The 23,424-nt window shown below is 44.7% G+C and overlaps 1 protein-coding gene across 2 annotated transcripts in view; it reads right to left on the bottom strand.

Annotated features, from left to right (window-relative positions):
• LOC308292092 (oxysterol-binding protein-related protein 2-like) overlaps positions 1 to 2,928 on the bottom strand; it is a 246,054-nt gene extending 243,126 nt beyond the window's left edge. For both annotated transcript variants that reach the window (XR_013962385.1, XM_080734323.1), the window contains exon 1: positions 2,869 to 2,928. The gene's annotated coding sequence lies outside the window, so the exon portion shown is untranslated. The remainder of the gene's footprint in view (positions 1 to 2,868) is intronic.
• Between the last annotated feature and the right edge of the window lie 20,496 nt (positions 2,929 to 23,424).

Genomic DNA, 23,424 nt, shown 5'->3' with positions numbered 1-23,424 from the left:
TGTGAACCTGCTCATATGTACATTTCTAAACCAAATGACACCAATAACTTGACTAGTAGTAACAGTTATTACCGGTAAGCAATGTTTATTTGCCATTATGCTGTTTTATTTTGAACGTATTGGCATTGGAACTGGACTTTTCATGTCAATTTTGCTGTAGTAGGGGAAGGGGGTACTTGGCTTCGGAAATCAGTATAAGGGGGTACTGCAGCCAAAAAAGATTGAACCACTGATTTAAAATATATCCATCATCGCCTGACAGCGCATCGCGGGTTTGAGTCCCCGTTCCCGACGATGTGTCTCTCTCCCCATCTCTCTCCCTGTTTTCTGTCCATCTCCAATGTACTAACAATAAAGGCAGAAAAGCCCCAAAAACATATCTTATATCATAAAAGATATGTTTTTGGGGCTTTTCTGCATACATATAATATGTATTCTTTATACCTAGGGCTGTCACAATTATAACATAATAATCGTCTAATCGCAATTATTTGACATAATCGTGATTACTTTTTCATAATCGTTTCCATGTTGAAAAATAGTCAAAAATAGTGGAAATAGCAGATCTACAAGCTCACAACACGGAGCTTGTAGATCGGCTATTTCCACTATCAATGTTCTTTTTTTAAGTATAAAGTTGTCAAATATGGCAGTCATTTCTTGGTATATTTAGGTTATGTGCCATATATCGACCATGTGCAACTTCAAAGCCTAAAAGCCAAACAGAAATGTAATTGTCAACGACAAAAACACAATTAAATTGTTAATCACAATTATTTGAGTGACAATTAATCGATTGATTGATTAATTGAAGACTTGCATAGAAAAAGGTACAGTTTCATGACGGTACAGTTCACTGGTAAATGGTCAACTAAAAGGAGATCCTAGAAAAGTCTAAGCTTATTTCCATAGGAAACCATTGAAGTATCTCATATAACATTCAAACATTGAATGACAGACGGATCGTCATGTAAACAGGGTTCCCACACATCTTAACCAATTATTTTCCAAAACTTTTCCAGAATATTTAACCCAATTTCCAGGACTATATAACAATAATTCAGCTCAATAACGAGTCGCTTACTCCGATGTGCAATGCCCAAAGACAGGTAGTGTATGCCAGTGGTTCTCAACCTTTTCAGGCCGTGACCCCCGAAATAATCATATTTGAGCTGGGGACCCCCACCCTGACGAGCACTAAGAGTAGAGGAAGTTTGTATAACACGGTTTTATTGTGAAAATAGCAGATCTACATACTCAAAACGCCTCATGTAGATCTGCTATTTTCACAATTTCTGCCTCTAATATTTGACAATTTGGCCAATGTTTAATTTGTCATTTCAGCGGTATTAACAAAATCAATAACCAAAGACAATCCATATCTATTTTTTCCAGGACCTTCCAGGACCCTTGATCAATTCCAAAACTTTTCCAGTACTGGAAAGATATTGTTCTAATTTCAAAATATTTCCAGGAATTTCATGACCGTGGGAACCCTGTGTAAAATGTCATCATAATCGTGACAGCCTTATTTATACCCTCCCACGGGTTGACAAACAACATGTTCTGAGCACTTTATTTTATAAATAGACATTCATAGGCACTCTGATTCCTGGAAATACTGGTTTGTTTACAAGCATTCAAACATTGTGATCTGGACTATAGATTAAGATTAAGAATTCAAAAATTGTGATCTGGTCACAGATCACAATGTGATTACTGATTACTAGCTCGCTGTTGCCCAAACACTGCACCAATGTCTAGACGACACTAGTCGCAACAGCTTGTACTGACATTGGGGTTAATGGTTGTAAGTAGTTGCCAAGTGCTTGCATGTTGCAAGTAGTTGCAGTGGTGTGGACTGGCCTTAAAGGAGTAGTTCACCCCCCAAATTTTTTTTTTTTCTATTTATTACTCATGCCGTGGAGACTTGGGTTCAATAATATGTTTTTGTATTTGTTGCATTCCTAAGACAAAAAATATAATATAGTAAATTTGCCCCCATTGATTACGGATGGGTCCGGAATCAATGGGGATTCATTATTTATTGAAATCAAAATGTTGTTTTAGGATTGCGACAAAAAACTAAAAATATTATTGAACTCAAGTCTCCATGGCATGAGTAATCAATAGAATTTGGGGGGGTGAACTACACCTTAAAGGCAAACAGAAAATCTGAAATGTTATAGTTGTATTAATAACATTCCATTCCATGATGTTTAAACGATAGAAACACAATTACATTGTTAATTCATTCAATTATTTGAGCGACAATTAATAGTCAAGTAAAGTTTCATAGTGGTGACAGCCCTATTAGGGCCAGGACCCACATTCTTTATTTGTTTTTTTATTGCTAGATTAGCATTAGATTATGCACATATTTAGAATCATAAAACTGCCTAATAAGTGGAGAGAGTGTGAAACACGTGATCTAGGCTAAAAGGACCAGAGAAAAAAATAAGAGGAATTCAACTGTTCCTCGTCTTGTTGCCTGGCTTGGACCCCCTGGAACCCCATCCAAGGACCCATGGGGGACCCCGGACCCCACTTTGAGAACCACTAGTAGTACTACACAAACAACACAGCCTTGTTCTCGTAGTAAAAGTAGTTCAAACTAAGCGTGGTGTGTGACATTTTAAGCAGATTAACACAGTAAATGCTGTCTGTCTAGTAGTTGTTGTTGTTAGCGTCAACAGACTAGTTTAGCAGTTAGCTCTGGAAGTGCACTGACCCAGCAATAACCTCAGCGGACGACAGTAAATTATTAATTTAAAGTAGTATTATCGACACAGTAACGGCTGTCACAAACATATTAATGAAGGGACGTGGTGTAAGTAACGTGTAGACAAGTGAATACATAACAAATACCTGCCGTGTGGAGGAGGTCACAACAAAATGTTTAAAATATGATATTGCCGAAGACATGCTGGGCGGAAGGGGGCGGTAAGGACACTGTGATTGACGCGTCTCTCGGACCAATCATCACGTTGGGAGCCATTCGCTTTGGCGGCTTGCTGTTCCGGTCTGGGTCCAGACTAGAGCGGATACGGAAACTGTAGTTTGCATGTTGTGTTTTGCGAGTGACCGGATATATGTGTAGTAAGGCGGGCTCTAAACCGGATCAGACAGACTGGTTTGTTTAGTTTCGTTTATTTCGGTAAATATTGTTGTAATATAAAGTTTAGATATTAGGACATAGGTAATACAAAAAATAAATAAAAAGAGAAAAAACTAGGGAAAATAACCACATTTCTGACCAAAAGAAAAACGTATAGGCTGAAGCATGAAGCCATAGCTTATTTTGCCTTCCCTTTTACAAAACAAATAAAAGCAACAAGTTGTTTAAAGGAGTAGTTCACCTCCAAAATGACTTTTTTTTTCCTATTGATTACTCACACCATGGAGACTTGAGTTCAATAATATTTTTTGTAGGTCTATCTGTCGCATTACTGAGACAAAACATTGAATACAATAAATGTAACCACATTGATTACGGATGGGGACCCAAATAACCAGATACATAAAGTGGTTCCCGTCTAAATAAGCGCCGCTTATTTTGAAAGAGGGCGACAGGCGACTTATCTGGCTATACCGCTTATTAAGCGGTATAGCCAGATAAGTCGCCTGTCGCCCTCTTTCAAAGTCGCCCCCAAACTCGTTTCCCAACGGGTCTGTGGCCTTAAGCTGGATGCAAACATATTTGCTTCTGGGGGTCCCTGGAACAAAATATTTTGTGATGGGGGTCCGTAGCCAAATACATATCATTCTGGGGGTCCTTCACATGACAAAGTTTGATCTCCTTTTAGTTGACCTTGTACCAGTGATTTGTACTGTCATGAAACTGTACTTTTTCCTATTGCAAGTCTAATACATTATTCAATCAATCAATCAATCAATCAATCAATCAATCAAGCAATCAAAAGGTAGAGTATGAATCGGCCCTTTAATACCGTTCTCCTCAACTCATGGTGCAACAGACACTAAACACAGAAAAGTATAGAGAGGGGGAACACACCCACAACAGGTACTGCCCATAAATCCTACATCTCATTAGTCCTAATTTGGTTAGGGTTAGGTTTTAGGGTTAGGTTTAGGCATAGTTTTACTGAGGTTAGGGTTAGGGTTTGGGTTAGGTTTAGGCATAGTTTTACTGAGGGTCAGGGTTAGGTTTAGGCATAGTATTTTCACCAGGTTAACATTCACCAGATTCGGCCTAATGGGATGTAGGAACTAGGAACAATGAAATGCAGACCAATGCCATGGCACCGCAGACAACAATGGTTCAAACTAAGTGCAATATAGATACAGCAGACTATTCAAAAGTGCTATTCATCTCAAGATGTTGGTTTTGGGGGCAGTAGGCTATACAGTATATATGGCGATCATTCAGGGTTCTGGTTTGGGTGAAGAAACAGTTGGACGTCCATGCCGGTAACTATAAGCTCTTGAACCTCATACCAGATGTCAGGATAGCATAGCAGGCCTACCTACCATACAGAAGATGGCAGATGGCAGCATAGTAAAATACATTTTACCCCTGATAATGGAGAAGTCACCAACAGGCCATATATGGGCTCACCTGTCAGGCTGTCACCTCTATGCCAGTCCCAGAGGTGGAAAGTAACTATTTACTCAAGTAGGCCTACTGTGCTTAAGTACAACTTTGAGGCCTACTTTTACTTTACTTTATATGTCCTAATCCTATGTGCTAATAACATTAAAGTGTTATATACCTCTTAGAAGACTTGGTTGAATGCTTGATTCTAATTCTGGTCAATCGCTGAAAACAGCAGTGTTATTTCTTAATAGTGTAATAGACCAATAAGTGTAATAGTGTAATAAGTGTAATAGTGTAATAGGCCAATAAGTGTATAATGTAATAGTGTAATAAGTGTAATAGTGTAATAGGGTCATAATATGACATAAGATGTTTTTTTTAAACTGGATAAAAAGGTCATTTAGGGGTGCCCTAGTCAAAAAAGTTTGAAAACCCCTGGAATAATTAAGTACTATAACCCTAACCCTAAACTATAAATGCACCATTTAGGATACCATATGAGCAAATCGGCAAATGTAGCCTACTTGTTTTAGTCCATTATAACTATTTGAAAACTTTACTAGCAACTTAAGTTATCTAGCTTTAATAGGAGGTTATACATTTTAGGTCAATGGAATCCATAGCTCCATATGGGAGGGGCCGCCCATGCAGCTGGCCTTGTCAAGGCAGTGGGCGTGGACCAAGACCATGAAAACCAACACCTCTCTGTCTGCATCCCTCTGTGATGGAGGTCGGAGCATCAGCTGTTTGGAGGATCCATTACTGTACGGGGCTCTGTAGTCTGTAGTCTAGCAGTACTCAAACCCAGGGCGGATCTCTGACTACAGGAGCTGCCTTTTTCTAACCCGATCGAAGGAGGAAAACAACAACAACCAACTCCGCCGAGATGAATCGAGGCAAGAGCGCACAGAACGCACAGCGGTGCCAGAGCCTGATGCAACCCAATAAAGCGCAGCAGCAGCAGCAGCAGCAGGGCAGCCAAAAGAAGAAGCGGAGTTCATCCTCCTCACCATCGCCTTCTAAAAACACCCACTGCGGCTCTTCTTCGTCTAGGATCAGCGTGACCGCAGGAGATGCTCCCACGGCCGTTCAGTCCAACTCCAAACCCGGGGGGACAAGGGTCGCGTTAGAATGCCCAAAGGAGGACTATTGCGCGCAGAGGAAACTGTCCGTCGGCAGCACTTCGGATTCGGACTCGAGCAGAGACTCGGGCTGTGCGTCGCACTGCCCGAGTCTCTGCTCGAGTCCGAGTCCGAAGTCCTCGTCGCCGGACAGCGGTTCGGAGTCTTCGGACAAGCTCCAAGGAGGAGAGTCCCCGGCGCTGCGTAATGGCGAGCCGGAGGAGACGGAGCTGTTGAGCTGGACAGACGGCATCAGAGCTGATGATGATGACAGCAGCCCAGACAGATCAACTCCAAGACGAGGAGGGGGGAAAGGTGATGATCTTGATGACACTAGTAGTGGCCTGGTGGCGACGCGCACGACAGGGACAACAACGCGAGAATTACGCGTGAGCGGCGGCGACCCGCTGCGCTCCTCTGACGCTGCTGGAGACAGCGGCGGAGGTTTCCTTGGCTTCGGAGGAGGGGGGTTTCTTGGCGACGTTTTGGGGACATCCTCCTCCTCAGGCTCGGGGTCTGGGACATATTTAGACCCCGCTGCTGCCCACGGAGGTCCCATGATGATGATGATGATGATGATGGACGACACGACGGAGGATCTGGTCCGGGACATGGAGGACTTGAGGTCGGAGAACGAGTATCTGAAAGTAAGGAGAAATATTATTAGTTTGTCTTTGTTGAGTTTAAGTCAAAAATTACTATTGTGTTTTTTGCTATGTGTGCAGCAGCCTCGTATCTTTTGTTGTTGTGTGTTTTGTATTATTGTTGTCATTGTTTCACTTTATTTAGCAGAAAAGCTTCCTATTAGTAGCTAACCGTTTGTGCCAGCCGTCAGAGCACGTGACTCCAGGCTTTAGAGAGAGAGAGAGGAGTTCAAGCCGGTTTAGTCTAATTGCTCGTGGCAGTTCTTTAATTGCTAACATGCGGCTGAGTGCAAAGCTGGAAAAAGCTCACATGGACGCATCACAAGTCAACAGGCAGAACGAAGGGCTGACAGGGTCCTGGATCTATGGGGTCTAATATGACTGATTCAGCCAAGCTTTTTCATTTCTAGGACCCCCAATCTACTGGGAAAGCCCCTGTGTTAATTTAACTCTGAGAGTGTACAATCATGGAACCAAATGGACCACACAGGTGACTCTCTGAGTTACAGACCTTGTAGGGCCCATTTGGACCCCAGGTGGTCCCTGGGACCTCATGTTGAGAACCAGTGTTTTAGCATAGGATATTGTGATTGGTGTTGCCATGTGAGCTGTCCAACTTTTAAAAAAATATGTTGTTTATTTTTCACGAAAGAAAAATTTAAATAAAAGATCTACGTACGGTAAAATGTATCATACTTAAACTGATCTTCATGTTATAGTAATTGGTTGACACTGTCGACTGACTGTTCATTCATTGATTCGTTCATTCCAAATTCATATTTAAGGTTGTAAAAAACTCTTTGAGTAAATTACTCCATGTTAAACCTGCACTACTGTAGCTACTGTAACTTTCCTCTTCTACCCCGGATTGTAACCTTGTTTCCTACGCAACATGCTGAAATGTTTACCATTGAGCTAATAGAGCTGCCTGCTTGCTCAGGGGATAAATTGAATCATGACCAAAAGTCATGTCCGGATCCATGTCTAGGTGAGACATGACCTTTGACGTGACCTAAATGTCTCAATAGAAGAGCAGGAAGACAAAATACAACCATCCCAGTTGTATGAGCTATACAACATTACATTTTATTCATTAGAGGAAAGTTACATATAGTGCTGCGTTAATGGAACTCTGAGCCTCAGTTTGGTGATGCGCTGGTCAGGTTTTTTATGACACGAGGGTCCCGCATTTATTAATAATTTGACCCGCCCCAACCCGCCAGACGCCAAAAGAGTCAACATATCTTGACCCGACCCACAGGTTACAGGTCAACCCACGCATTACTATTTGACCTGCCCCGTCCCGCCCGAAAAGACTACATTTCTTGGCCCGCCCTGTGGATAAACCTTGAGCTTGGAGCTCTGCTATTTTCGATATTTTAACTAAAAAAGCCCTCTTAGAAATGTCAGCCCCTGCCTCTCTAACATTGTGTGCGCGCCCCTGCTCTCCCCCCAGGACGAGGTGGAGGAGCTGAGGTGTGAGCTGGTGGAGGTGAGGGACATGTTCCACCAGGAGGAGGCGGAGCGGCTGCAGGCCCTCACACTGCAGGTGGAGCAGGCCAACAGGACCTGCCGCATCCTGCAGTACCGCCTGCGCAAGGCCGAGCGCCGCAGCATCCGCGTGGCGCAGGGCGGGCACGTGGACGGAGAGCTGGTCAGGAGCCTGGAGCACGATATAAAGGTCAGCCGCTATGCTTAGGGCTGTCACGATTATTATGACATTTTACGCTACGATTAATTGTCACTCAAATAATTGCGATTAACGATTTAATTGTGTTTTTGTCGCCGAACGCTGGAACTAGTGATGGGCAATCCCGTTCATTTCAGTGATCGGATCATTTCGTTCACGTTCATGGTAATGATCCGTTCAAAAGATTCGTTCAAATGATTCGTTCATAGCGCGATCGTCCCGTGAAAAACACAATCGCGGGAGCGTTTTTATTACGTCGCGAGTACAGCCCGCCCTCGCGTCCTGTCTGCCGGCCGGGGCTTTTAGGGGGAGGGGCGGGGGTGTGAACGAAAGTGTGAACGACCCATTTCAGGGATTTGAACGAATCGTTCACGAGTCATGCTAATGATTCGAATCTTATGAACGAATCACTCATGAACGACACATCACTAGCTGGAACATATGAATTAAAATTGCGTTTCTGTTTGGCTTTGAAGTTCTGTGTGTCAGGGTTCAGAGTTCAGAGGACCCAAACGCAGTACGACAAACAGGCAAGGATCTCAATTCAGGTGGTTTATTCTCCAACTTAAACTTCCCATAAAATGGGGCAGGCAAAACAAGAACTAAATATACAGAATGGCATGGAGCCAAAACACTGTACCGAAAGAACACTGACATGAAGCGACAAATTGACAAGGGAACTAAATAACAATATCACAAGTCCACGGTCCTGAGGAGCGGACCGTGACACTGTGCAACTTCAAAGCCAAACAGAAACTAGATTCTTATTCATATATGGCAAATAACCTATAAATATACAAAGGAATGACTGACAAATGTAATAACATTATTCTTTCTACATATTGGAAACAGCCAATCTACAAGCTCAGAACGCATTGCATCGCGATGCATTGTGAGCTTGTAGATCTGCTATTTCCACTACTTTTTGAAAGTGTTTGAAACTATTTGAACATTTCATGGAAATTATTATGACGATTATGCTAAATAATTGTGATTACCTCAAATAATTGCGACTGGACGATTATGTTATATTTGTGACAGGCCTAGCTGTTATGCTCCTCCCTCTCTCTCTCTCTCTCTGCAGCACACACACGTACACACACCCTGAAGTGTATATGGTTGAGGTTATAATAGTTTAGGCATATAACCACGCCCATATGGGTGAAACACGTGGGAAAGAGGGAGTCCCATAGCGTGAGGTCAGGGTGCCCTATAAAAGATAATTGTGCCAGGGGCCTCCTTGATTCCTTGAGTCTTAATGGGGTCCCTGCCTCTGTGGTGTACAGTAAAACCGCTGGGGGTCCGACCGGCATCACACTAACTCTGAACCCACTCATCGACGACAAACATGTCATTACAGTTCTGGCTCTATAAATGGACCTCGGGGTGAATCACTCTTACTTTCCCGTCAACATAAAAGAAAAGAAGCTTGTGTTGCTGTGAATTGCGCCATACTGCAGTCAGTGTTGCCAGGTCTACCTTTTATAAGCGACTTTGGGCTTGTTTTCATGAAAAGTCCCTTGTGAATATTGGTAGTTTGTGGGTTGCGGTTTCTATGGCTTGTTTCGTTATCACATTTTTTTGTCTTAGGAATGCGACAAAAAACAAAAAATATTATTGAACTCTTGTCTCCATGGCATGAGTAATCAATAGAAAAAAAGTCATTTTGGGGGTGAACTACTCCTTTAACCCTATGCATTGGCTATTTGAAAATAGCCGATCTACAAGCTGATATTCAAGCTCACAAAGTTAGATATTTTCCCCAAGAAGAAACTTCTTCACAAATCCTGTTTGAGGGGTTGTGACAACATATTTTCAGAAGGGGGTCCAGGACCAAATATATATTTATTTGGGGGTCCTTGACATGAAAATGTTTGAGAAACCACTGCTCTAAAAACTAACATTAGAAGATCAAGTTTCACTTGTTTTGGGCTTCTTTCCATAGACCTGGGTTTCTTGTTTCTAACGCAAAAATCTTCCCACACTGTTTACAGTATGCGTTCAGTCACTTCCTGTTTGACAACAGCCAACACGCACTCACGTCCACCACAAGAATGTTTCATAAAGTACCAACGTCTTTTTAATGCTTCCTGGGTTTCTGTTTTCAGGGAACTATAAGCATAATTATAGTTTGAGTCGTTCGCTATGACACAGAGTTTGAAAAAAAAAACAAAAAAAACACAGCAGTCCTAACCAACGTGGTGGTTTAGTCTGTGTTTGGTACAACTAACTGGTGGAAAGTAACTCAAGTACAAATGAAAATAAATACAATACTTTTACTTCTACTCCACTACACCATTTGGTTCTAAAGTGGGGTCCGCGGACCCCCAGGGGGTCCCCTGCCACTGCTGAGTATGGATCTAGTCAGTGGGTGCATACACGGGTTCTTTACACAGCTGTGTGGTGTCAGGATTCCCGACAGAAGTTTATTTGGGAATCGGATCCAGAGTGCCAAAGTGTTTATCTCCCCCCACTCCCTTCCATGGTGTTCATATCATCTGTGTTTAAAACCCCACTCCCTTCCATGGTGTTCATATCATCTGTGTTTAAAACCCCACTCCTTTCCATGGTGTTCATATCATCTGTGTTTAAAACCCCACTCCTTTCCATGGTGTTCATATCATCTGTGTTTAAAACCCCACTCCTCTCCATGGTGTTCATATCATCTGTGTTTAAACCCCACTCCCCTCCATAGAGCTCATATCTTTGTCAGAGGTTAGAAACCTCTCAACTCCACATCCTAACTTTGCGTTTCTTCGTAAATGATCGCCATACTTGCTCGTATTATACTACAGCATCACACAAAAGCATCACAAGTAGCTGATCGGCAAGCTCGCGGCACGCTCCAAGCTTGTGGATCTGCAACTTTTGCTATTTTTGTGTATCCTTAAAAGTAACGGTTTTGAACATATGAGGTTACCACTTGACAGAGACGATATAATGCTCTCTGTGGGCACATTCCTACTGAAAAGCAACTCCTCGGATACGCAACCTGTTTAATGACTGGGCCTGGAAGAATCTGGATGGGCCGAGGCTCTTCAACCACACGATCCCTAATGGCATTCCCGTTCTGGAGCTGGCATTCTGATCGACAAGCTCACAGCGCGCCATGAGCTTATAGCTTATGGTATCAGCTGTTTTAGAGGGAGAAAAAAAGGAGTGGAACCGCTAGAGAGCCTTGGGGGACCCCTGTGAACTAAGTAAGGGATTCCGTCTCCCAGCAGGTTGCTCTGAGCCTTTGATCAGGCATCGGTCTGTTATAGAGTGGGGCGCAGGGGCGTCAATTGGGTATGGCAGGGGTATGCAGCTGCCATACCCTGGGTCCAGGGGAGAACATAAAAGTTACTTTTAAATATAAATCCATGAATGTCTCTTTGTCTATCTGTTCTGGTTATTATGTTGTTAAATTACATTAAAATAACTACAAATGCAAAATGTTACAAAATGGTCACTTTAACAAGGTATTAAAATGATATTCTCCACACTTGTATTCTCCCCATCTTGACAAAATGGTACAGGTGCAATTCATTATTGTTAATTGTGGCACGTTTACTATGCCAAGTTTAGCTGCACTTGAACAAGCGTTCCGGCTGCCATATCCAGCCCAAGAAACCATAGAAACGGGGGGAAAATGTAATGTACTTCTTAAAATAAATGTATCATGCCTGTTGCTAAGGTATGGCAAGACACCAGTCATGTTGCCATACCTTAGCCTTTTCTGAACTGACGCCACTGGCGGGGCGGTCTGTTACCCAGAAATTACAGACCACTGATTTCAGCGATTGACCAATCAGAATCAAGCATTCAACCAAGCCGTGTAATAAGTATAGGTATTAAGTGGTTGAGATATTAGTCATATCCAGGGCAGGGCTTTCATGGAGGCCATGAAGGACAAGGCCATGGCGTGGCCCCTCAGATTGGCCCTTCAAACTAAATAATGTGGCACGGTGCCCAGTCTGCCCACTGGCCAACACAACACACCAGTGTGTTAGAATGGTGAATCCTCAAAACGACCTTACCCCGTCTTTAAAGGAGTCAAGTGACTCTGATTAATGCAGGGCTGAGAGTCTATGAACCTTTGACTCTTTTGAGGAGTTTGTACAAATATTGGTAATTTGTAAATACCTAACCCTCCTTAACCTAAGATTGTGGTTCATACGTGGAGATTGTGGACTATATGTGGAGTTTTATGATGGTTGTCTTGCTGCCCTGGCATTTGGCCCTTATGCAGGCCTAAAATTATTGTTTATCATCTTATCTTATCTATCATGTAATAATTACATAGAGTAGTAAGTATTATTGCATATTGATTGTTATGTTGTGTTATGTTAGCACATGCAAGTCTAGACAGAACATTCCCACCAAAATATCGCTGCTTGTACTCTCTGTATACATGACAAATAATAAATCCCTCTTGATTCTTCATTCTAATAACCAGTGGATGATGTCAATATGATAGCTTTTTTCACGTTCTATTCGGCTGCTTTCTACGAGCGGCATCGCACCATAAATAGCCCAGGCGCGCTCGCTGCTCCTGGGATGCACGTTGGAAGGCGTGTGGTGGTGGAATCAGGGGCATGTGGAGAGTGCCGGCGATCAGCGTTTATGTGGCTTGCCTCATGGCGCTCGGAACGCGCCGCTGCCACGCCCAGTGGCATCCCAAGCTGTCGTGGATCTCGTACTGTGGGCCAAGCTGTCCATCTGGGTGGGCCTGGCCGTGCATGGTGGTTTCGGGTCTCTCCCCATCTCTCTCTCCCTGTTTCCTGTCAATCTCCATTACACGCTGACGCAATGGTAAAGGCCCTGCCCACCCCCACAGAGGTTGTGGGTTCAAATCCACTCTGTGGCGCCTGCGAGGCGTTGTGTGCTTGTAGATTGGCTGTTTTATGTGTAGAACTACTGATTTATGTGTTTAGAGGTGGACATCGAGACTTCAGAAGAAAACGTATGACCCGGGACCGTCCCTTGACTCCCCCAGGTTGCAAAGTGTGTGTCAGTGCGTACTAATGACCTGGGCCTGTCCCTTACTCTCCAGGTTGCAAAGTGTGTGTCGGTGCGCGTGCACAGGGAGCTGGAGGCAGTGCAGAAGAAGGCGTCGCGGCTGGAGGAGGAGAACGAGGCTCTGAGGGAGAAGATGGAGGAGCTGGAGGTGTCCAGGATGGTGCTGCAGGCACACATGGACAAGACACGAGAGGTGAGGGGCTTTAAAACCCTGAACCAGGGGTCTTCAACAGGGGGCTTAAACCAGGGGTCTACAGCAGGGGGTCCGAGACATCCGACTTAGGGTATCGACAGAGTTACTACTCTCGTCGCCTCACAACTAGAAGGTCCTGGGTTCGATTCCCGCCGGGAGACGCTGTGGGCGATGGGGGCGTGTTCTCTCCACTGTGTCATCAGCGCCCACTCCCTAGGTGGTGTTGGAAAAAGGGCCTTTCTGTGTGGAGTTTGCATGTTCTCCCTGTGTCTCCTAGGGTAGACTAGGTACCCTCACAAAACACATGCAGTAATTCTGGTCTCTATAATGCCTCCCCCTGGCCAGCCAGGGAGCCTGATGGAGGGGAAAGGAACTGGTCCCTTCCAAGTCCAACCAGGGAAACTCCCCCCTGTCAGGTGAAAAGAAGCAACTTGGACTCCTCATGCATAGAAGGAAGCATGAGGTCAGTCCATTGCTCCCTCCAGGTTGGCAGAGGGAGTGTAGTGCCCAGGATTACAATAGATTATTGACACCAGCTGAAAAATGGGTTACAAAAATCGTATGTAACAAATATATCTTCATTATAAGGAATGACTGTTCAGAATCTACAGCTTGGTAGGCTGCAGATAATAAACACACCAACACAGCCAGCGCCAAATGTATGCTCATCAACAACAGATGAATATCGGCTACCGCCATCGGTTAATGTCAGCTTTATTTGCCATTATTGCGACCGTAGGTCGCACTTTACTATCAAAACCACCACAAAGTGTAACTCCCTCCGTCTGTCTGTCAGTCTGTCTGTCACACCTCACACGTCACACTTTTTCCCTGCTTATATCTCCGCAACCGTTGCCCCGATCCATGCCAAATTTTGCACACACGTTCCTTGGCTGCCAAACTACAACCCGGAGCTCCAGGGACCCCCAGGTCCCTGGGGGACCCCCAGATGTAAAAAATTACCAAATGCGCAAACATGACCAAATGACCACCCCAACGGGGCTGCTCACGGGGAATTCCCGGGGACCACCGACTCCTGGTGCTCCAGAACGGATGCAAAAGTGGTGGCGCCCCCACTGGAGGACCCCCTACACTGCAGCTCACATAAAATGCTCCTACAGATTTTGCCCTAAAATCACGAAAATCACTACACAGTATGTCTACACTCATGTCATCAACATGGATCAGGAAGATTTTGGCAAAACACATTTTTGCCCTATTTGTGGAGATAAGTGACCTACGGTCGCTTATCTCCCGATTAGGGAGCCTTACTGGTCAATATTGACCGATAACAGCAATTATCAGACGATACCGATGGTGCATTTTTACATGAACCACTTCATCCCACTGCATCCCAATTCTGAGGAGAACCTTAAGCCAAAAATAGCAGATCCACAAGCTCACAACGCCTCGCGCTGCGAGGGGCAGCAGCCTCAGCCACCATTCAGCCAGTGGTCTGCCTGTCCACATAGCAGTCCCCCCCAAACCCCCCCATACAGCCAGCCAGTGGTCTGACATGTCCCCCCCCCCCTCAATCAGCTGCTCCCCCGCATGCCGCCAGCTGTCCCCACCGTGTCCCTGTCACTCTGATGTCACCTGACACATGATGACCCTGCTCTACAGCCACCTTAGCAGAGCAGCTGACCGCTGTGTGTGTGTGTGTGTGTGTGTGTGTGTGTGTGTGTGTGTGTGTGTGTGTGTGTGTGTGTGTGTGTGTGTGTGTGTGTGTGCGTGTGTGTTGGGGAGGGGGGGGGGGATTCTGTGGAATTCAGAATGAATTCTGGGCACAGCTGTCATTCTCCACGGGACAGTGAAAATGAAACGACAGATATAGAGAGAGACGCACACGCAGTGTGTGTGTGTGTGTGTGTGTGTGTGTGTGTGTGTGTGTGTGTGTGTGTGTGTGTGTGTGTGTGTGTGTGTGGTTACAGAAATAGGTCCCTTCTCTGTGCGTTTCGTTGTTCAGCCAGGATAAATGTGGATCAGCATGTCATGCACTACGGAGCTCAATGTGACATACTGACCTACTGCCATCACTGGATGAATGAATGAATGAATGAATGAATGAATGGATGAATGGATGAATGAATGAATGAATGGATGAATGGATGAATGAATGAATGAATGAATGAATGGATGCATGAATGGATGAATGAATGAATGAATGCATGAATGAATGCATGCATGCATGTATGTATAAAGCACAGAATGAATGAAGGAATGAGCAAATTAGTGAATTTACAATTTACAATTTAGGCATTTAGCAGACACTCTTAAAGGAGTAGTTCACCCTCAAAATTACTTTTTTTCTATTGATTACTCACGCCATGGAGACTTGAGTGCACCATGTTTTTTGTCGCATTCCTAAGACAACAATTAGATTTCAATAAATGTATCCCCATTAATTCCGGATCCGGAATGAATGGGGGCAAATTTACTATAATAATTGTTTGTCTTAGGAATCCGACAAATACAAAAAAAATATTATTGAACTCAAGTCTCCATGGCATGAGTAATCAATAGAAAAAAAGTCATTTTGGGGGTGAACTACTCCTTTAATACATCAATACATCAAATACATAGAAATATCATTCTAGAACATTTTTTATGTATGAATGAATGAGCGAATGAATGAAAAAACGAACGAACGAACAAACAAACAAACTGATGAGCGGATAAATGAATGAATGATTGATTGATTCAAAAAAGTGAAGGCCTGGACTGCTGGCGCATCGCTCAGCGCAGCTTGACAAGCGTGTCGTGGGTTCGAGTCCCGATCCCGACGGCCTTTGCTGCATGTCACTCCCCATCTCTCTCTCTCCCCCATTTCCTGTCAGCCTTTTGTCAAGGCATAAAAGCCAAAACAATTAAATTAATGTCCTAAAGTTTTAGTAATACAAATCTGTGCACTGTGCAGTGCATGCGTGTGTGTGTGTGTGTGTGTGTGTGTGTGTGTGTGTGTGTGTGTGTGTGTGTGTGTGTGTGTGTGTGTGTGTGTGTGTGTGTGAATGTGTTTTGTGGTGACTGGTGAGTGACACAGTATTGCTCACCAGGCAAGCCAAGTTGAATCACTAAGGCCACTGCTGTTCTGTGGTTTGCTGTGGTTTCAGTGAACAGCTACACATACAGTAATGAAAGTCTGTCAGTGTTTCTGTGGTTTTAGTGAACAGCTACTCATACAAGCACAACAGTGGTTCTCAACCTTTTCAGGCCGCGACCCCCAAAATAATCATGTTTTAACAGGGGACCCCTCCACCCTGACTCAGAGTTGAGGCATTACATTTTGTATAACACGGTTCTATTGTGAAAATAGCAGATCTACATGCTCACAACGCCTCGCTGCGAGGCGTTGTGAGCATATAGATCGGCTATTTTCACAATTTCTGCCTCTAATATTTGACAAGTTGGCCAATGTTTTATTTGTCATTTTAGAGGTATTAAAAGGTCCTTAAATTGTCACTTTAGAAATGTGTAGATACCCTCTATACGCTTAAACCTTATGTTGGTTTGTTTACGGCTGAATGAGAAAACAACATTGCACATTAAGTTAATTATCTGGGGACACCCCGAAATCATTTGAGGACCCCCCCTTGGGGTCCTGACCCACAGGTTGAGAACCACTGCAGTACAGTAATGAAAGTGTGTCAGTGTTTCTGTAGTTTCAGTGAACAGCTACACACACACACACACGCACAGCCCAGTGTTTATGTTAGCCTGATTGCTCACTTCCAGACTTTGAATAGGAAGAATTCCTCTGATGTCTATTTATAACCCGGTGGGTGACATCCCGCCATGTGTCTGTCTGTCTGTCTGTCTGTCCACTAGACAATGGCCACACACGCACGCACGCACACACACACACACACACACACACACACACACACACGCACGCACGCACACACAGAGACACAGACACAGACATGAAAACATTCCTCTCATGCTCAGACTTACAATATAAGCTGGCGTACTGTAAAAGAGGTGAGACACAGTGCATGGCAATTACTTTACATTACTGACTAATCTCCTTTCAGATCCCACCTCAAAGGAGACGTGTGTCTCTCTTTTAATGAATCGCTCAAAAAGTTTCAGAGTTATGGAAACGGCTTGTATTTGATTGAAGGTATTATTAGTCGAGCGACACCATCACGCAACGGTGTGTAAAAGTGAAGCTGTATAATCCAGTGTTATGTGTGATGTCTCCCCTTTTCCCAGTGGAAAGGGGTCCTTGCAGCAACGTCCAACATAGTTTACTCACCCTACAAGATGCCTCCAGGGGGTCCCCACTTCATTTATTTATTGGGGGGGGCTTCCCCCAGATGACAGTGAACCTTTAAGTCCTTTTTAATACCAAAAAAAGGGAGGAAGAAGAAAGGAAAGAAATTAAAGGAATAAACACCATTACTGCATCAAAAGTAATCAAACAACAAACTCTACTCAATGCGAGGCACTGTGAGCTTGTAGATCGGCTATTTTCAGTCGTACTAAATCGAAATGCCACAGTACCCACCAAACCACCTTTACCATACAAATAGGTCAAAATGCATTGTAGCCATTACTGTAAGTGCTGCTTGACAAGACATTTCTTCCATGGTTGATAGCTAACCTAGACCTGTTTGTTTCCCACAGAGTTCTCTGAAGAGGAGAGGAGTCAGGTCCACAGGCAGTAAGGCTGAGAGGAGGCTGTCTCAACACCTGGAGGTAAGGAAACACTTAGCCAGAAAGTCCAGGCCAATTTAACCAATTTTTAGGCCTATAATTATTTAATGCTTTAACTATTGAAAAATCTTGGATTCTTTTTGCAAGTCTTTGAATATATCCTTTTCAAAGCAAACATTTGTAACTCAAATATTTGCTTCTGGGGGTCCCTGGAACAACATATTTTGAAATGGGGGTCTGCAGCCAAATACATGTAATTGACATGAGGCAGCATTGAAGAGAATCGCCTTGTCCAAAGTCTCCTGAGTTGCGTTGCAACGCGTTGTGAGCTTGTAGATCTGCTATTTTTTTTGGCAAATGTTCTGCCCCAGGATATTGGGTGTTGGGGATATTTTGATTATCGCGATGCTATCGTAAATCACGATTGCTTTGGTCACAATAATCGTGATATGAAATGTTCATATCGTCCCATCCCTACTTTTCTCCATAAAGGAGGACAGTGCCGACCTGAAGCTCCAGCTCCACCTGGCCAAGGAGGAGCTGAGCCTGGTGTGCAAGAAGCTGGCGCGGCTGGTGGCGGACAGCGAGGGCACGCGCCAGGAGCTGGCGCGCTACCGCGCCGCCTACGGGGACGTGGACCACGCCTGTGCCCACGCCGCCACCACCACCGCGCCGCCCGCCGTGAGCTCCGCCCTGGCGCGGGAGGCGGAGGTCAAGGTCCACCTGCGGCTGGTGGAGGAGGAGGCCACGCTGCTGAGCAGACGCATCGTGGAGCTGGAGGTGGAGAACCGCGGGCTGCGGGCGGAGATGAGCGACCTGGGGGAGAGAGGAGGAGGAGGAGGAGGTAGGGCTGGTAAACCGATATTCTCATATCGAATATGTGGAATAAATGTATATTCGAATATAAAAAAAAATATATATATTATATATATTCAAATTATTGTGTTTTTCATTTTAATATGTTTATTTGACAGGGACGATGCAAAAGAATGTACCAAGTTATAAAAACACATTTTCCCCATAGAAAATAACATAAAAACAGGATAGGAGCGGAAGAGAGACAGCGTGATGTTGTTATAACTTGATACATAGTTCTTTTTTGTATTGTCCCTGTCAAATAACATGTACAGATTAATCTAAAAACTTTCATTCTAGATACATTGGACATTCATTGAATTATACCAAACCTTTTTTGGTAGCATTTTGAATTTCTATGGCATACAGCTCATGAATATCAATAGTCCATATTTCAAAATATTACAATATTACACGAGACCACTCAAAACAAGCATTTATAATAGAAATGTCAACTTCTGAAGTCAGAGTTGCTTGAAGTCCAGTGGGAAGTTTCCAGTCAGTGATAATTTGGGGTGCTATGGCATCTGCAATAGCCTGACACTCAGCCTGAATTGACATTTTGTTTCACTCCATTATTCAGTCTGAACTCACTTCCACCGAAGGCGATTGCAGGGATGGGCGTTGCCAAAAAAAAGGCAGTCTTCAGCGATGGGTTCAGTGTGGCTGGCTAGTGGCTAGCCTGTTGCTTGCTAGTGCTACTTGCTAACCAAAGAAACAGTCAGAATAGGAGCACTACAAACTAGTAATCAAACACAACATAACATGCCTGCTACTGGTGTTTCATAGCGAGATCGATACGATCGCATTTTACAGCAATTTACCGCATTTTATCGCGACGCGATGCGCGGTATGGTACGGCGGCGGCGCTGGTGTACTTGGAAACACACATGAGTTCTGGGAAACCCCCACCCACGCTGATCACAAGACGCTGATTCACGACGCTGATTCGCCGATCGGATTTTCAACCGAGGCAGGCCTCTTCTTATGAGAGCGATGCTAGACCTGAATCGCCAAAACAAAAAATTTAAAAGGGTGTGGCTAGCGATTCAGGGTCTGGAACTAGGCTACATCTGCAATGCTTATTTACACAATATAAATAGTTTTTTAGATGGATCTGTATATATATAAATAACATGAATAATAATATTTGATATTCGGGCCAATTTATTAGACCAATATTCAACTTAAATTCCTGACGAATGTTAACAGCCCTAGGAGGAGGTGAGGAGGAGGAGGAGGAGGAGGAAGAAGAGGCGGAGGGAGGTGAGCCCTCGCCTCCGGGAGCAGACGACCTGTCCCCCACCGCCCAGCAGGGGGAGACAGAGGACGGGGGGCGAGGTTTGACGGCGCAGCGAGGGGAGGACGCTTCTCTACGGGGCCAGAGCGAAGACGGCACTTCGCTGGCCGTGTGCCAGATCACCCGGGAGGGGCCGGTGGGCGGCGAGAGAGACCCCGCGGAGAGCCCTGAGAGGGACGCCGACAAACAGCAGAGCAGGGGTCTGGACTACGAGACCCTCCTGGCCCTCCGGGGTCATTCCTGTGTGGTCAGCGCGGCCATCCGTGTCCTCCTCCTGACCGCGTCCTCTCAGGCCCTCTCGCCCGCTAAGGAGGTCGGCGGCGACGCGGCCGAGACGCCCGGGGTCCTGCTGCGGGGGCCTCTGAAGGACGCGCTGGAGATCCTGCAGAGCATGCTGGCCGATTTCGCCGGCAGGACGGAGGAAAGGGTGACAACGGCAGGTGAGTCAGGTGGCTCTTCAGATTTAAAAGAAAAAGAAGAGTCCACTTGGGTTATTATTACTAGAATTTCGGGCCCCCTTCGGGGGCCCTCAAATCTAGAGCTCGGGCCCCCTCCGGGGGCCCTCGCCGTATACCAGCAATCAAATTGATTTGTCCATATATGGAGATCTCTGTCGACCGCTATTTTTTGCCACAGAGATTTAAACAAATGTATATATATACACACTGTATATATATATATATATATGCAATGTAATCCATGCAGACGAATACAGGTCCAGTGGACAGGTAACCAATGTTGTTGCCATCAATGTTAAATAGGCATTTGTTTCCAAAGTGTGAAGTTGTTTGAAGTAACAATGTGTTGTAAGGGGTGTGTCTAATACAATTAATATCAAATATCTAAATCTGAATCAAGCAACTGAAAAACTGTCTTAAAGGGGTGAAATGTATATGTATTTCCCTGTATTTATGAAGGAAATGTACAAATGAAATGTGATTTAAAATCAAAAGGAAATACATCTAAATACATCTGTATGGTCCTCCTTTGGGGGTCCTACTTTTAAAGTAAAAAACTGTTAAAAACAGTTCTACACAGCGGCAGAACCGTTTAGGCTTAATATAATAGGGTTTATATAAAGTATGATGTCTTAATCTTACATTGGGAGAAAGTTCTTTCACAGTCACTCAAATCTTTCCTACACATTTTTTTTTTTTTACCGATGGGGGGAGGATGGAGGGAGGATGGGAGGGAGGAGGGGGGTTGGAGAGAACAGTATAGGCCTACACCACGTCATCGCCTCACCAATACTTTATTAACGTCTGTTTATATTATATGCAGTGAACGCAATCATTGTCACCAGATTCTATAGGTCAACATTTGCGGTGTAACAGCCCAGTACGTTCGCACGCACACGCACGCACGCACACACACACACACACACACACACACACACACACAAACACAGCTTGACATCGACAGAGAGAGACAGGGAGAGAGAGAGAGACGGCAGGGATATCTTTTACTTTTTAGCATGGTGCAGTCCTATTCCGCGAAAAACTTCACTCTGGTACCAAATGGACTCGTACCATACGCGCTGTGTGTGCACGCACGCGTGCGTGTGCAACAGCATATAAACCTTGCGTCTGTCTGACATGTTTCCTTTTCACGGCTTTGAGTCAACACACCAAAACATTGCTTCATGAAAGTGGATCCAACGGCAGCTGTGACTGTAGAAAACAACACTTCTTCCAATCCTTATTGCTGGCGATCATTGTCCATTGATCATTGTGAAGAAGGCTGGAGTACTTTTACTTGTTGAATTGGCGACTTTTTCTTTGATCATTGTGAAGAAGGCTGGGCTGGAGTACTTTTACTTGTTACTTTTGTTGGTCTGTGTTCGGGGACGTACCTGAACGCATGTGTTCCTCATGTTTTGACACCAACAATGAAGATATTGTTCTAGATATTGTACTGCTCATAGAGAGGTCTGCTGTGTTAACGCTTAGCTGCTCCATCCCCTCCCCTCATTTCTCTCTCTCTTCTCTCTGTCGCGTCCCTCCACGGCACGCTGTTAGCAGCTCCCCTCTCCCCTCCTCTCTCTCTCTTTCTCTCGCTCGCTCGCGTCCGTTGCTGCACGCTGTTAGCTAGCTGCTCCCCCCTCCTCCCTCCCCTCATCTCTCTCTCTCTCTCTCTCTCTCTGTCTCTCTCTCTCGGTCCCTGTAACCTGATACTTTGCTGACGAAAATTGCGTGGCAGTACCTCTGGGGAAAGATTTGCATACTAAACCCACACATTACTTTTCTACAAAGTGTGCATCGTGCAAATACAATAGCTTCAGGAGAAGCTGCTAGGAACATTGGGGTAAAAATGCACGATTTTTGTGCAAAAGGTGGAGTCTTTAGATGCAGTGTAAATGTGATTCTATCGCGCAGGATGCTTAAAAATAATTGAAGAGGTTCGCTGTCTATTATGGTCGTGGGATTATATAGTGAACACATTGGGTGCTTTACTGTATAATATATATAACTAGAAATACTGTTCCTACTAAACAGTGTGGGCTCGCTCCTCCCTCATTGGCTAAAGGCCCTGCCTTTGTACTGTCGGCCAGTCTTTTGAGGAGAATAACCTGAATATATAAAGATTTGGGAGAACATACTGGCCTGAGAGAACATACGCTTTCAGCAAGCCCATTGATTGTACCTTATTTTGAAGACCCGTGGAAGCCGCTAACATGTCCGTCCATGTTGTGGAAATTCACAATGCTGTAATAAAATAACATGTTTTCTTTCACACGGAAAAGAAAGATTGTTACCGGGTCGCGGAATAACTGACACTGTATTGTGTGTTTACTACAAAACGAACTGTAATCATAGAGAACATTTCCATAGTTTTAGTCTCTGTCAAGAATCTTCAAAGATAGGCAAGATTGTTTGCTATTTTTTTTATAGTCCACACTGGAATAAAGCTCCTATAACTCAAATGTTTTATTGTAGACGCAACGTCATTTAATCCCTGAAGAGGATCTTTAATTATCGAATTGTCGTTTTCTCTCCAAATAAACAAGGAGCCGCGTTGCCGCGCAGACTCTATATCCACAATTTTTTATCTCATGTTTGTCTTCATTCGTCCTGCGACCATTTAAATCGAATGTCCCTCAACAGGTGGGACGTCCCTTCTAAAGGACGGACGTGAGTGGGACATCTCTTACGTCTTGTCCCCTGCTCCCGGAGGGCGTGGCGTGCGGGGCGAAGAGGAGGCATCCATCAAAGCGGCGAGCGCCGAGGACCTGCGCACCACGGAGGTGAAGCAGAGGGCCCAGCTGCAGCGTGTAGACTGTGCACAGACCTCCGTCCACGGCCACAGAGCAGAGGACCTGCTGGGACTCACCTTCCAGATCCTCTGGCTGCTCCACCAGTGGTGGGAGATGAAGGCATCTGGACTGGAAGGCAAGGAGGTAAAGATT

Source organism: Nannobrachium achirus (assembly GCF_963921795.1).
Source record: "Nannobrachium achirus genome assembly, chromosome: 9".
Lineage (NCBI taxonomy): Eukaryota > Metazoa > Chordata > Actinopteri > Myctophiformes > Myctophidae > Nannobrachium > Nannobrachium achirus.
Note: the sequence above shows the minus strand (reverse complement) of the source record. Positions and strands in the feature narration are given on the sequence as shown.